Source organism: Mytilus galloprovincialis, chromosome 4 (assembly GCF_965363235.1).
Source record: "Mytilus galloprovincialis chromosome 4, xbMytGall1.hap1.1, whole genome shotgun sequence".
NCBI lineage: Eukaryota > Metazoa > Mollusca > Bivalvia > Mytilida > Mytilidae > Mytilus > Mytilus galloprovincialis.
In genome coordinates this window covers 77416995-77433550 of record NC_134841.1, presented here as the reverse complement: position 1 = coordinate 77433550, position 16556 = coordinate 77416995, and the positions used below count along the sequence as shown (strand labels likewise).

The 16556-nt window shown below is 32.9% G+C and overlaps 1 long non-coding RNA gene across 1 annotated transcript; it reads right to left on the bottom strand.

Annotated features, from left to right (window-relative positions):
• Positions 1 to 206: 206 nt before the first annotated feature.
• LOC143072996 (uncharacterized) lies at positions 207 to 5162 on the bottom strand. Its single transcript, XR_012977370.1, has 3 exons — positions 4694 to 5162; positions 3944 to 4089; positions 207 to 378 (listed from the first exon to the last, which is right to left on the bottom strand). It is a non-coding gene; the product is annotated as an uncharacterized LOC143072996 (long non-coding RNA).
• Positions 5163 to 16556: the final 11394 nt, after the last annotated feature.

The window sequence follows — 16556 nt, the reverse complement described above, 5'->3', positions numbered from 1 at the left end:
ACCATTCATCTTCAGAATCATGTGTTGATGGGCTGAATGGTTTATCTAATCCCCAGAAATTTGCTCTCAGCATAACATTTTCAGTAAAAAATATTATTATAAATGTTGAAAATTCACACATCATTTCAAGTAGTTCCAATTTTGATCGTGACATATGCTCTAAATCAGGTCCGTCGTACATAGCTATGTTTAGAGGTTGGAGTGTATTTTGTGTTGTTATATGATTTCGGAATTTTTCAGCTTCATACCTATCGTCTTCATGGTAAACTACTGTTGCATCGAAGTATTTATGCTTAATGACATCTGGAACTCTTTGGTAATTTTCAATCACGTATCTTTCCAAGTCTTTAAACGGCTTATCACTAACATTAAACGTATCTAAAAAAAAAGAGGATATATTAATTTTCAATTCTTTATTTTTCTATTTAATTCAGTCACCAAAGAAACTAAGTGACATAAGTTAAGTTGCTGGTTAAAACTAGTCTTCAACAGGGAAACCAAATATAAAGAAGCATAAGAAAAAAGCAACATAAAAAAACAAAATGTTAAGTGAATTTGATCTGGATTTGTTTTGAAAAATTAAGAATAGAACAATACGGAACCTTTAAAAGATGAAATAAACCCCCGAACCAAGTTTCTGTATAGTGGAATTACATTCCACGATTTACATTTAGATAAAAGAGAAGGAATAAATGTCAATGTCACTATATTATTATAAAAAGGCATATGAACTAAATAAAGGCAACAGTAGTATATCGCTGTCCGAAATTCATAAATTGATTGAGAAAAAAACAAATCCGGGTTACTCACTAAAACTGAGGGAAACACAGTAAATATAAGAGGAGAACTACGACACAACATAAACACAACACTTAAATGTAACACACACAGAAACGAACTATAATATAACAATGGCCATTTTCCAGACTTGGTACAGGAAATTTTAAGAAACAAATGTTGGGTTGAACCTGGTTTTGCGGCTAGCCAAACCTCTCGCTTTTATGGCAATGTTAAATATAACATTACAATGACAACATTACATGACAGGACGACAGTACAAATAACTACAAGAACATTTAGGACAAATAAATACACAAATAACATTACAATAGGAAATTTCGACATGCTAATAGTTATCAAAGGTACCAGGCTGGTTAATTTAATACACCATACGTGCGTTTGGTCTACATAAGACTCACAAGTGACGCTCGAATCAAAATAGTAAAGAAAGCCTACTAGAACAAATTTGAAGATCATTGGTGACACAAATTTCTAAAACGTGGTGTCAAATACGGCTAAAGTTATCTATTCCTGGGATAAGAAAATCGTTGGAAAAATTCTTACTTTTGCAAACAGTAAATTTATAAAAAATTTATAAAAAAATGTAAAAAAACAAGAGGCTCTCAATAGCCTGAATCGCTCACCTGTTATTTTTTTTTTGCTTAAATCTTTCATCAATGATTATTTTTACTTTTCAAAATATATTAATGAGTCTTGATAGATCTTGACCAATTGAACAATTTTACCCCATGTCAGATTTTTTTCTAAAAGCTTTAGTTTTTGAAAACTGCATTTGACCCCTATGTTCTATTTTTAGCTATGGCGGCCATGTTTGTTGATGGATCAAAACTTCGGATACAATTTATAAACTAGATACCATAAGGGACTGTCGTACTATCATGTTTAAATTTTTAGAGAACAATCAAATCTTGTCCAAAACCCTTATTAGGCATGAATCTTAAACAATTTACTTACATTTGTAATAAGAAACATTCATACTAAGTTTCATTAAATTATCATATTGTTTTGTTTTGTGAACTGAAATTTGAAACAACACCCGAATTTTGTATTATAGAATACTGGGGTATATTACTTATAATACTATTAACAAGTATCACGTTTACTACGACTAGATATAACAAAAAAATAATAATACTATAAACAATATTTAATATACCTTAAACATACCTAAATCCAAGTTTTAATATTGTACGGGTAACAAGAAAGAGCATAATGCATCTCAGCTATCGTGAGCGTGCCATAAAATATTTGACTTTTAATATAAACCCCTTTCAATCATTGATTAGAAAGTCATTTTGAATATCAGAATATTAATCCGAAAAAAAAGTTCAGCTTTTAACCCTGATATTACAACAGCATAGCATTTTAAAAATATTGTGAAGGGAAAGGGAAAAACTGAATATTTGTCGGTCAAAAAAATTTCCTGTACATGCCTTTGAGGTATCTTAATTGATAAGAGATATGAGATCGACTATCTATGATCTCATTAACAGAAAGATCTTAAAACGCAATATTTGAAAAATAACGCCTAAGATAATAACTCCACAAGTTGTACGGACGTCATCATGTATCGGATGATTACTACGGTGTTTAAAAAAATGACGAGGTAAATCCTTAAAAATACCGCATTATACTTTCCACCATGCGCAACAATGTTTTATGAATAATGTGCCTGTTTGATCATTATGAAATGACTTTATGATCCGCAAAACAATTACGCATGCCTAATAAACTTGATAATTTACCACGGCATTTGTCTATTTTTACATAGAGAATAATACATGGCAAAATCCGTATCATATGTCGTATCATCCCGAGACATCAATATCAGCCCAAGGGCCTTTATCATATGATAAATGTAAATATTGAATGATATTTCTACGTGCGTTGGAAAAAATTCTGACACAGTATGAGTGTGCTATAAGAACTTAAAAATTTTAAAGTTGGACATTTACCTTTCCTGGTCCAATATCAATAATCCAAATACATGGTAAAATTCAGTATATTTAAAATAGCCTAAAATTCAAGACTTTGAATACAAGTCCGTTGAAATTGGCCAAAATTTGAGCAATTTATACGAAGTATTTGAAAAGTATTCTTTTTGGCTCCTAATGCCAAAACAAAAGAAGCCCAAAAACAATCCCATATCTTCCTTTGGTGGCATGAAACCTTTTGGTACAGTTTCATAGAGATCCATACGACAACGACGACGACGACGACAAAGTCGTAGCGATATTCGACCGTAAAAACTTGCGATCGGAAAAAAAATTATCAGCAAAAAATAACTGCATATCGATCCCTAAATACATGTTATAATAACTTTTTTTCAAAAAGCTGATATTTCTGAATCAATTGAACTCGTTTGAAATTGATAAAAGAAGAACAACTCTATCCTATTCTTAAATTCTTCCTAACCTGTAACCATAACGTATGTATATTTGTCCCGGTATTTAGTAATATAAGATTATTTTATGATGTCAAAAAGTAAAAGGACACAGATCCCCTTCTCTTCATCCAGATTAAACTAACATTTGTGATAACAATGCTGCGTCATATGCCTGTAGATAAAAGTAACTCCCATTCCGACTACACCATTCTTGACCAACGGCAGCACAAGAACTCTCTTCAATGTTGAGGTGTTTAATTGTTGTGTCCAGTGTTTACAAATTTCGCGAAGCAGGAACAAAAATTAAACGTTGTCATTTTAAAGTTTGCTCGAGAAACATATTCTGGAACTTTTAATTACTAGAAATTAATTTTGAACTTTGAAATTGTCACTACATATTATCATATGTTTCGTCGGCAAACACTTGTTGCACAATCAATACTTGATAATCTACTGTTTCTACATTCACACTTGATTACTTTAAAGACGTTTTTTAATTTGATCTAGACAGTTACAACTGCAACCACTGAAAATCATCAATTCGTAGATCTGAAATTCTACCTTAATCCGCCAAGGGTTGAGAGGATGTAACTGTATCGTAACCCTTGGCTAGTAAAGATGCTATGTTGCTGCATAATAACGCTCCATTACTGTCTGAAGAGCCGAATGAACGGCTGACAATGTAACTTGTTTGTGTTATTCCATTTTTATTTTTAAATATATTTCTTAAAAAATATTATATCTGTAATAACATACCCTTTTCCTTGGTAGAAATTTCCTCTGATGGTGTTTTTTGAGTCCATATATGGGGGAATATATCTGTGGGATGTGTAGTTTTTATTATACCACCACATGATAAGTTTTGTCCATTTAAAGTTCTTCTACTAGTTTCACTCAAAATTCTGTAATGAAACGTTGTTAAATCTGAATACATTGTAATTCACGAGAATTTTGTATGATAGCATTCATATTAACACGACACGTGTTGAGGTCAGATGCAAAACGAAAAAAAAATGTGAGCGTAGGATAAAAAAACCAAAATATATAAGAAAAGGTTTTTATATTAAAATTAAAGAGAATCCGAATTTGGGATATGTTTGAAACAGTACATTATAAACATCTCCGTTGTGAAATAACCGAAGGAGAATGAACAATGACCTTGTTATAATCACTTACAGGTCGACGGGTGCCACACGTGTAGTAGGGTCGGCTAACCGTTCTACCTTGTAAAGTCCCTGAGATAAATTATTGAACAGGCTTTAATTTTCTATGTAATTTGTGCTATTATTGTCTTTTCGTCGTTTTTCAATGATATTGTCGATTTCATGCCTTACAGTTAGCTGTAGTTGTTCATGTATTTTTCACGTTTTTGTCTTCGCTTGCTCGTAATATTGTTTGTCATTTTTTTTTACCTCTCCCCCTCCCTCGACATGGTGTTGTCAATTCCGTTTTACTTTTATAATTTTAAATATCTAATAGCCGTGAAGCCATCCTTTTCAAACTTACTCTACTACTCCCTTTTCCTGTGATACTTCATGTTTGTTATCCTCAGTCAGGAGGCAATTATGTTTCAGGTTAGGTGCGGTATTTTGCATCAGTACGTTGCTTTGTACCTCAGATACATATTCTCGAGTCCAGGGTTTACCCTGCTGGATACACAACTTATCCAATTGCATAAAATATGCTCTATCAGTCTGATAAGGCTCTACATCAACCACTGTGAAATTTGAAGAAAGCGAATAGTCACTTAATCCTTCTATTTGTTTATCATGACAATTCTGTAAATTGTTATATCTTTCCTTGTTTACGAATGGAATCCCGGAGTCCGATGTCTCTTGAATTAACTTCGCACCTGACAACACGTGTTCATTACTGACTCTTTGGGTACTAGTATTTGAACTACTAGCAGGAATTTTGTTGGAGGGTTTAAACTTATCCAATTGCATAAAATATGCTCTATCAGACTGATAAAGCTCTACATCAACCACAGAAAAATTTGAGGAAAGCGCATAGTCGCTAAATCCTTCCATTTGTTCATTATGACAATTTTGTATACTATTATTTTTTTCACTACTTACAATTTTTTTTCGCAATTTAACGAAAATTTGGAGTCCGATGTCTCTTGAATTAACTTTGCACCTGACAACACGTGTTCATTACTGACTTTTTGGATACTAATATGTGAACTACTAGCAGAAATTTTGTTTGAGGGTTTAAACTTATCCAGTTGCACAAAATATGCTATATCAGACTGATAAAGCTCTACATCAACCACAGACAAATTTGAAGGGAGCGAATAGTCACTTAATCCTTCTATTTGTTTACTATGACAATTTTGTATACTGTTATTTTTTTCACTGCTTACAAATAATTTTTCGCAATTAAACGAAAATTTGGAGTCCGATGTCTCTTGAAATAACTTCGCACCTGACAACACGTGTTCATTACTGACTTTTTTGGTACTAGTATGTGATTTACTAGCAGAAATTTTGTTGAAGGGTTTAAACTTATCCAATTGCATAAAATATGCTCTATCAGACTGATAAAGCTCTACATCAACCTCAGAAAGCGCATAGTCGCTGAAACCTTCCATTTGTTTGTTATGACAATTTTGTATACTGTTATTTTGTTCACTACTTACAAATGTTTTTTCGCAATTAAACGAAAATTTGGAGTCCGATGTCCCTTGAAATAACTTCGCACCTGACAACACGTGTTCATTACTGACATTTTTGGTACTAGTTTGTGAACTACTAGCAGGAATTTTGTTGGAGGGTTTTAACTTATCCAATTGCATAAAATATTCTGTATCAGAATGATAAAGCTCTATATCAACAACTGTGAAATTTGAATAAAGCGAATAGTCCAATAACCCTTCGTTAGGTTTATTTTGACAATGTTTTTTTTTGTGATTTCGTTCTTTGTTTACGAATGGTGTTTCGTAGTGAAACGAACATTTGGGTTCCGATGTCTCTTGAATTAAATTTGTGCATGACAAAACTTGTTTATGTTTGCCTTTCTGAATACTAGTATGTGGATTCCCAGCAATAGTCTTGTTGCTGGTTCTATTGCTGAAAATATCATGAACAAACTCTTCAAATTGACTGCTTGATTTTGAATCATTGTGTACGCGAATTGATTTCGTGATTCTTCTTTTCGATGTCTTATTTTTTCCATCTTTAGATGGCAGTTCTCCATGGAGCATACTACATTTTTTGTGTTCTGGATATTGACAAATATTTTCGATGTAGGTCCCTTCTCCACAAATTGTTGTAAAGATGGTGCCTCCATTGAATGGCATAGACAAAGTATAACAATTACTATTAAGAGAAGCCTGTTCATTTCCAAAATATGCATAACTTTTTGAAGGTGAACTATGGTTATCCATTCACAGAATCACATTCTGATATATTAAGAAATTCCTTCAATTGAAATATATTAATCATAAAATTAAGTTCTAAATATCTTATCGTTTGAAAATTAGAAAGATACATACAAACAAATATTAAGAAAAAAAGACATAAGGTAAAGTACTTAAAAATGAAATATGAACATGAATAAGAAGACTCTTGGTTTGTTCAAGGGAACAGCCACTGAAATCAGATATCTATACAATATCTCTAAACATAAATGACTACATAAATGTTTCAATTGTCTTAAACACAATCCCGTCTTCTTTTTTTTTTTTTTACCTATACCGATTTAAGATTCTCCATGTTTTTTACATTCATGAGCAACATGACAGGTGACACATGTGGATCAGACCAGTTTAACCTTCAAGAGCACATGAGATCGCTCGGTTTGTGCTGGGGTTTGTGTTGTTCATTCTTGGTCTTTCATGTTGTATGTTTGTTGAATGCGGATTAACTTGTGGTCGTTTATCTTTTTTGGTCATGGTTTTGTCTGTTCATTTTCGAAATTTGAGTTTGAGTGTCTCTTAGGTGTGTATCATTAATCGGATAAAAAAAATGTTTATGCAAGTTGTTGCGATATTTTTCTAGTCTTGAATTAAAAAATGTAACTGCACTTTTTACAAGTATGATATTGTCTTCAATAAAATAAATTGTTAGTAAAACAGTGTCAATTATAAATATAGACATGATAGAAGGATATGGACCTAATTTTCTGACTTAGTTTATTTTTCACATTGAAATGCATAAAACTACATTGCTCTTTTAAGATTCTTTCTGCTTTTATTCTAAGGGAGACACAATTACGTTGAGTAAGAAAAAACTTGTTTTTCTGTAAGTGTTATCATCAATATACTATTAAATTTTACAGATATCAGGGGCAAAAATTACAAAACATAAAAAAATAATTTCGAACTTGGGTTAGCGCTATAAAACCAGGTTTAATCCACCATTTTCTACATTTGAAAATGCCTATACCAAGTCAGGAATATGACAGTTCTTGTCCATTTGTTTTTGATGCGTTTTGTTATTTGATTTTGCCATGTGATTATGGACTTTCCGAATTGATTTTCCTCTAAGTTCAGTATTTTTATGATTTTACTTTTTGCTTGATCCGTGATATTGTTAAAACATTGTTACAATAAAAACAAAATTCAATATATCAAATCTATATCATCAAATTAGATGTTAATTATGCTTATTATAAATGTAATGACTCATAAATCTAAAAAAAAAGCTCCTTACCAGGATTTACGGTGTGTATGCCAGACGGGCGTTTCGTCTATAACAGACTCATCAGTGACGCTGGAAGTCGAGCCAAAGAGGTCAAGAAGGTCAAATAAAGAGAGAAGTTGAAAAGCATTGGCCTACCTCAATTCGTCCAGCTCAGTTTGACACGAGTTATAAAACCAGTGTTAATGCGCATGTGCGCATCCTTCTCGAATCGAAGTGAAAACTTTTAAAATGGAAGATGTATAAATATACGATATAAGTATAGCAGCAGTTGTCAATTTTCTTTTTATGGACGTCGACAATAAACGTTATGTTCAAATAAATAGCATAATCAAATTTATGAACTTCTTTCATTTAATCATTTCCAGTTCTTATTGTGCCACTATTTTCATGTAATTTATTCATCTTGCCCCGTTCCCGGTGTCCGTAGTAAGGGAATGTATTATCGCATTCACATTTTAATGTTACCAACTCAAAATCCTGATAAATATGATTTTTTCTATTCTTATAAACACCAACGACAGAATTTACACAGGGTATTTTTTTACTGACGCAAACACAACAAACAGTAAATGTTACTTGATAGCCCTACCTTTATATGTACTTGTAAAATGTCATTTTATTGGTATCATATTCGTCTTTGCTATTTATATTTGTCGCCATTTTAAAATTTCAAAACCTGCCAAAAAAACAGGGGTGATGTCGAGATAATTCAGGTAAGTTCAAGAGGTCAAACTCCGGGGATTCGATTGTCAGTTGAGTAAACTCAACAAGTACTAACCCGAGTTGAACAAATTGAAGTAGGCCATTGATAACACATAATTCTAAAAGGTTTTGCCAAATACAATCCAAAGATAAAATAATATATTACCGTTGTAGAAAACACTAATTAAATAGACATGCCAAAGTTCAATACAAACCTTGAAAGAAGGTCTACCGGAAATTCGACTTTCTAAACATTTAATTGATTTGTCTACCAGCAATTGAAACATTCTTTAGTTAAAAATACTTTAGGAAAAAAAGTGATTTATTTTTAAATCATAATTTATAAATAGACTGAAAATTTTCAGTGAAATGATACAAATAAAACATGTACAAATAAGAAAACATTAGAATAAAAAAAGAGATGATTTCTCATTTCCTATCGTTAATTATCCATTTTTAGATGGTGACGTTCCCTTGTCACCATCTTACGGTGTTTATATATCTCAACTTGTACGATTCGCTCGTGTATGTAACAATGTTTTAGATTTTAACGAGAGAAATTTATATATTACTGAAAAATTATTACACCAGGGTTTTCGATATCACAAACTAGTCAAAACATTTACTAAATTTTATCATCGGTATAAGGACATCATTCGGAAATATAGCTCAACATGCAGACTTCTTATACGTTCAGGTATTTCACATCCAATATTTTATGGAAATATTCTTTATAAAGCACAAAAATGTCAGTACTCACATCAGAAGCTAAGAAAACCTTTAAATAGACTTATTAAGAAGGGATATAGTTACGATACTGTTGTCAGGTCATTAAAGATTGCATATTTTGGCGTTAATATTGATTCACTTATAGGGTCTTTGCATCGGAACTAAACACATTTATTATTAATAAACCAGTTGTTGGCATGACACGGGTTATGTTCTTCTCATATATGGTATGATGGTATGATACTAAACCCCTCACGGGGAGGATTGTGCCTGATATTCATATGATGGAGACATAACTTTTCAATCAGTTTAATTGAAGTCTGGAGCTGGCATGTCAGTTAACTGCTAGTAGTCTGATGTTATTTATGTATTATTGTCATTTTGTTTATTATTTTTAGTTACATCTTCTGACATCAGACTCGGACTTCTCTTGAACTGAATTTTAATGTGCGTATTGTTATGCGTTCACCTTTCTGCATTGGCTAGAGGTATAGAGGGAGGGTTGAGATCTCACAAACATGTTTAACCCCGCCGCATTTTTGCGCCTGTCGCAAGTCAGGAGCCTCTGGCCTTTGTTAGTCTTGTATTATTTTAACTTTTAGTTTCTTGTGTACAATTTGGAGTTTAGTATGGCGTTCATTATCACTGAACTAGTATATATTTGTTTAGGGGCCAGCTGAAGGACGCCTCCGGGTGCGGGAATTTCTCGTTGCATTGAAGACCTGTTGGTGACCTCCTGCTGTTGTCTGCTCTATGGTCGGGTTGTTGTCTCTTTGGCACATTCCCCATTTCCATTCTCAATTTTACTACAATTTAAAAAAAATTAAACACGTATAAAACCAGTTTGAAAAAGGCTTGACTAATAAGTTCGGCCCAAAGCAAACAATAATCCCTACAAAAAGACAAAATACACAAGGTACCGATATAAGAACCCTAACAGCTCATGCATATGGAGGTTGATTCCTAAAAGGTTTCACCAGCCCAATTGTCAGCACTATTGTAGTTATCAATTCCTATTGTGATGACATAAGTTATCATTGATATAAGCAAAACTGTGAATTTACTGTTAGTTAAACTTCGACCTGTACCTGGCAAAATATTTAGGAACCTTGATTTATAAATGCTCTTCATCTTTCTATTTAATTTGGGATTCCTATCTTTTTTTACTCGAGTGTCACTGATGAGTCTGGCGACCAAGCATAAAAGTCTGTTATCTATGATGAGTTAATTTACTTGAAGCTAGTTTGATATTTAATTGACTGTGTTTCCCCGACATCGGTCAGTACGCATCAAATTAGTTAAGTGTACAGATGTTAGTTTGCGAAAATCATGGCTGTGTGCAATGCAAAATATTGAAGAATATTATACCAATAGTGTGCATAATTGTATAGGCATACATATCTATGAAATATTTGTCGATGAAGACAGTATTCAAAAATATTTCTACAATTTTAAATTGATAACCTTTCATAATAAGTTCATTTCTAGGATGAATAAGTTTAAAATGGATCGTATCTAAAATAAGTTACGGGTGCTTAAAAACATCAACGTTAAATTAGAAATATAGATTCCTACACTGCAACAAGTGTATTACGATATTTCTCCACTTGAGACAGTTGAATTTTATTATATAAAGCGCGAGGCTTGCGAGCTTTTTAAATAATTAAAATGTAACTGTCGAGAGTGGAGAAATATCGTAAAACACGAGTTATAGTGTTGGAACATGTTTCTTTGATGATTTTTATCGTTCTTTTTCAAAGATTTTCAGAAACTTGTGTTCCTTATATCCGACGTCATCAGGCATGGTCGCCATTTTCATGACGTCACAATAGGAAATTTCAGCAGAAAATAAAAAAATTTCGGTCATAATCAAATTTCGACTAATCATTTGCCGAGAACAGATATTTCACTAGTGAGGAGAAATATTTTTCTGACACCGATCAAAAAATGTGAAAATAGCACAAAAATTAGAGAAAGGGTATCCCGTTCGAAATCAGATTTATACAGGTACAGCGAAAGTGTTCTTATCCTAGATATAGATTACCTTAGCCGTATTTGGCACAACTTTTTTGAATTTATGGTCATCACTGCTCTTCAACTTTGTACTTGTTTGGCTTCAAAACTATTTTGATCTGGGCGTCACTGATGAGTCTTATGTAGATGAATTGCGCGTCTGGCGTATTAAATTATAATCCTGGCACCTTTGATAACTAACGGGTCGATGCCACTGCTGGTTGAAGTTTCGTCCCCGAGGGTATCAGCAGCCTAGTAGTCAGCACTTCGGTGTTGACATTCATTTTAAGAAATTTCCTGTTAACAAAACTTTGAATTTTTCGAAAAACAAAGGATTTTCATATCCCAGGAATAGATTACCTGAGCCGTATTTTGACCCTCAATGCTCTTCAACTATGTACTTGTTTGGCTTGATGATAATTATTTTGATCTGAGCGTCACTGGTGAGTCTTATGTAGACGAAAAACTCGTCTGGCGTATTAAATTATAATCCTGGTACCTTTGATAACTATTTACATACTTCTCTAAATATTTGCACAATTCATTAAAGATATAGACAGATCATTCGTTATCTGCTACTTCAAAATCATGGCAAATCTAGAGGAGGGCACTTGAGCTACCTTAATCGAGATAAAAAGAGCGAAAACTGCGACCCTAAATAAAATACGTTAGCCTGCCTCATTTGTAAGTAGATATAAAAAAATGAGATATGAGTGTCAATGAGACAGCTCTCCGTCCAAGTCACAATTTATAAAAGTAAACCATTATAGGTCTTGAACACTGATCCTTGGCTCACACCGAACAGCAAGCTATAAAGGGCCAATGGTTCCAAACATTAACCCTTATTTGAACCAATAGTGTAACAGGCATACTATAAAATATCAATTGAATGGGTTAACTCAATCAACAGACGTAGTAACACAAATGAACATACACTGGACGAATAAATATGATCTATAATACAATGCAAATACAAAATTAATAAAAATAAGGGATGAATAATAAAAGTGAAATGTTTAACAATTTCAGAAAAACATCAACCCTGAAAAAAAATCAGTACTTCGCAATAATGTGCCTTTCGAATGTCAGGAACCTTGTCGGTGCTTGTCGTGTATGTTATATCTTTTAAATGTTTTTGTTGTTTTGAGCGGATGGCGGATTTGTTATCATGTCTGTTAAATTATTCAGAGCTTTCATAGAAATCAGTCAAGTAAAGGCTAGTTTTTAATACAATGTTGTAGTCCTGTGTTGTCATTTTGATGTTATATTTCACATGGCCATAAAAGTGCGAGGTTTGGCATGCCACAAAACCAGGTTCAACCCACCATTTTTTCCTTTAAAAATGCCCTGTACCAAGTCAGGAATATGGTCATTGTTATATTATAGTTCGTTTCTGTGTGTATTACATTATAACGTTGTGTCGTTTGTTTTCTCTTATTTTTGAGTGTAAATTCACATTGCGATAAGACGTGTCACGGTACTTGTCTATCCCAAATTCATGTATTTGGTTTTGATGTTATATATACATGTTATATTTGTTATTCTCGTGGGATTTTGTCTATATGTGTTACATTTTAGTGTTATGTCGTTGTTCTCCTCTTATATTTAATGCGTTTCCCTCGGTTTAAGTTTGTTATCCCGATTTTGTTTTTTGTCCATGGATTTATGAGTTTTGAACAGCGGTATACTACTGTTGCCTTTATTTACTAACGTTATGTTACCTTCAATATGTTTTTGTTGTTTTTTTTGTTATTTTGTGTCATTCTAATGAACCTTTAATCTCTTTGTAATGATATAAAAAACAACCAACTATGTTATTGCAAATATCAAAAAACACAAATACAAGCAAATAAAACAATAATACTCACAAACAGGAAAGGTATGCACAATGTTTTACCTGTCGATATGAAATTATGCCGTTTTACACTTATCTGTATGACTATGCTCATATATATATAAATTAATATACATGGTCTGATATGATTGAAGAAAGAACATTCACTTAGAAAAGCATAGTTTAAAAAGTATAAACGATTAATTTATAAATAAACCACGAAGAACTGTACCTTTGTGGCAGTTACATTCCTGGTGAATTGATTTTATGAAGGGAAATTCCAGGTTCTAAAAATACATGATTACTTGGTATCCAACTTAAACAATGCAGAAAGTATCATGTGAATGAATGACACTTGTATCAAATTCGTCCTTTGATTTGGTGCATAATGTTACAATTAGGTAGCCGACACCTAACATAGATAATGTTAAACTTCAATAAGTTATCCTTTAAGTGATAATATATTTCAAAAGTTTAAGTGGAAATATTGCAGTTTATCGAAAATTATGCAAGATCAGTTTAATGTAGTTTTAATCAAAGTGCTCAGTTCATGCTCACTTGAGTGACCCCAAGATATTACGACTGGCGACAAATCATATAAATTCGAAAGCAAATTTACAAGTATAACATTGTTGGGCTGATGTTTAGACGAATTATATATACAGAATGTATTGTCAGCATTTTTTCGCCACCACTGCTGGTGATCCGATGGATGAAATATGTTGTAGAGTCGTCACTGGTTCAGATGTACTTATAATTTAATTCTTTCTGTGACTATCTTGCATTAATTCGTTGGATCAGATACTTAAGCTGATCTGTAACAGTTCCATCTTCATGTCTAATCTATAATGTACTGTATTACGACTCTAGATTAAAATTGACCAGGAAAGGTAACGCCCGTCCATCGAAAGCTTTAGTATTGTAGATCCTAAGTGGTCGAGTGGTCTAGCGCCTCGGGTATAGTAACAGGCGATTTGGTGCCACGATATCTCAGTAGCATGTGTTCGAATCCCGGCGAGGGGAAAACAACAACTTTACAGATCTGACATAATTGGGCTGATGATTAGACGATTTATATATACATAATGTATTGTCAGCCTTGTATCACCATCGTCTAGCGCGTCGGGTATACTAGTAGTGCAAGGGGATTTTGTGCCACGATATCTCAATAGCATTGTTACAGAAACAATGTTCGATTTATAATGTGATTTTTGATGTGTTTTTTTTTTATTAAACTATAATGTCTGTACCAATGACTTTTTATTTGTCAATATATATGTGGTCGAGTGGTCTAGCGTCGGGTATAGTGCACGGCGATTTTGCGCTACAATATTTCAGTAGCATGAGTTTGAATTCCGACGAGGGAAGAACAAAATGAGTGCAAAAGCAAATTTACAGATCTAACATTGTAGGGCTGATGTTTAGACGAATTACCTATACAGAATGTATTGTCAACCTTGTTTCACCAATACTGCTGGTGATCCAATGGATAAAATCTGTTGTAGAGTCGCACTGGTTCAGACGTACTTATTGACATTAATGTTTAAAGACACTTATATACCCATAGGATGGGGTGTTCTTATTGTTTTTATATTTCACTGTATGGTATGTAAACTCATCATAGATTCCAGGACTAAATTTTGTATATACGCCAGACGCGCGTTTCGTCTACAAAAGACTCATCAGTGACGTTCGAATCCGAAAAAGTTAAAAAGGCCAAATAAAGTACGAAGTTGAAGAGCATCGAGGACCAAAATTCCCAAAAGTTTTGCCAAATCCAGCTCAGATAATCTATGCCTGAGGTAGAAAAGCCTTAGTATTTCAAAAATTCTAAATTTTGTAAACAGTTAATTATATTTTGTGAAAAACACATGTCCCTATGATACATAATTTACTTACTTACTTATATATAATATATATAATTGCATATTCAGGTAGACTGCTATAAGAGATTTGGAGCTGTTTTATAACGTCTGATATCAAATATATATCAGGCACAATAAGAACGATGTAAACAGTTACTGTATACTAGTCTCACGACAATTAAGGACAAACAACATTCCTCCAAAAAAAATCAAAAACAGATGAACAGCCGGAGCCTTAGTGACAGTATTATTTCAAATACTGAGAAAGGTTGTGACAAAGGTAGTCAAATAATTAAATAATGTTTACCGGCTGTAGATTATGCACACAGTTATTGGAAAGTTTGACTAAACTATCAAAACAAATTATGGTAGAAATATCAGAAAAAAAATTCTAGATATTTATTTAATAAAATATACAAATTGGTGGAAAGGAATGATCATTTATAAACGTTTTCGTTTAAATGGAGAGAAGTATGACGTACTTCTCGTGTTTTATTTAATAATCAATACAACTGTTATACAAAAAATTGTAAGTTTTCTTTTTTTCAACTTTACCAAATAAGGCGAAATAGCTCAGATAACCTTACTTTTACCAGCAACAAGGTTTGGTTATTTACACCACTCTCCGCAATGTATTATATATATATATTACGGATTACAAATGTGTCGAGGTTTGTGATTGGATAACAACACAGAGATGTCAGTATATATTCAGGAAACTGCCGGGGTATATACGACGTTTTTATCCCCAATTGGAACCTCAAAAACGTCATCATAACACCGGTTACTATGTGACGTAGTCAAAAGCTATCAGACTGTCAGAGGCTCACAGAGGGAAAATAATGACGTGCTTCAGTCAATAATACATTTTTGATACAAAATCACGCAATTAACACTTTTAATACTTAAATTTAATGCTAAAAGTGTTATTATAAATTATTACATACACGATAAAATTATGTTCACAGCAAATTAGAAAATCCTTCACGTATGCCGAACATATAAGGTTAGGTTTTTCAACTTATATATGTGTTGTCAACAAATACCTGCACTGGAAAATAACATTAAGTCAGGGGTAATCCGTAATATATGTGTAATTCAGGTCTCAGAAAGGGTATATACTGTGACATTCCCGGCTTAGGGCTTATATCCCCTTCGCCTTCGGCTCAGGGGATGTAAACTCTAAGCCGGGAATGTCACAGTATATACCCTGTCTGAGACCTGAATAACATATAATATACCCCAATGTGCATAAACGATACTTACAAGAGGATGAAACCTGGAGTTAAACATCATGGCTTCCTTTGAAAATCGTCTGCAAACATTTACCCCCAAAATATAAATAAATAGTGAGAGAATTTTAAATACAGATACTTTAGTACGGTGACAAATAAGGTGAATTTGAAAATTAAATGGACCAAAATACCTCACGGCTAATTTTGGTCTTATTTTGTAGATAAATATAATATCCTTGATTAAGGCATGTCGTAGAGTGCAAATGTGGTGCAGATTTTTGAAAACTGCGTTCAAAGGTCAAATTGGGGATTTTAAAAAATCGCAAATTTTCGACATTTGGGACA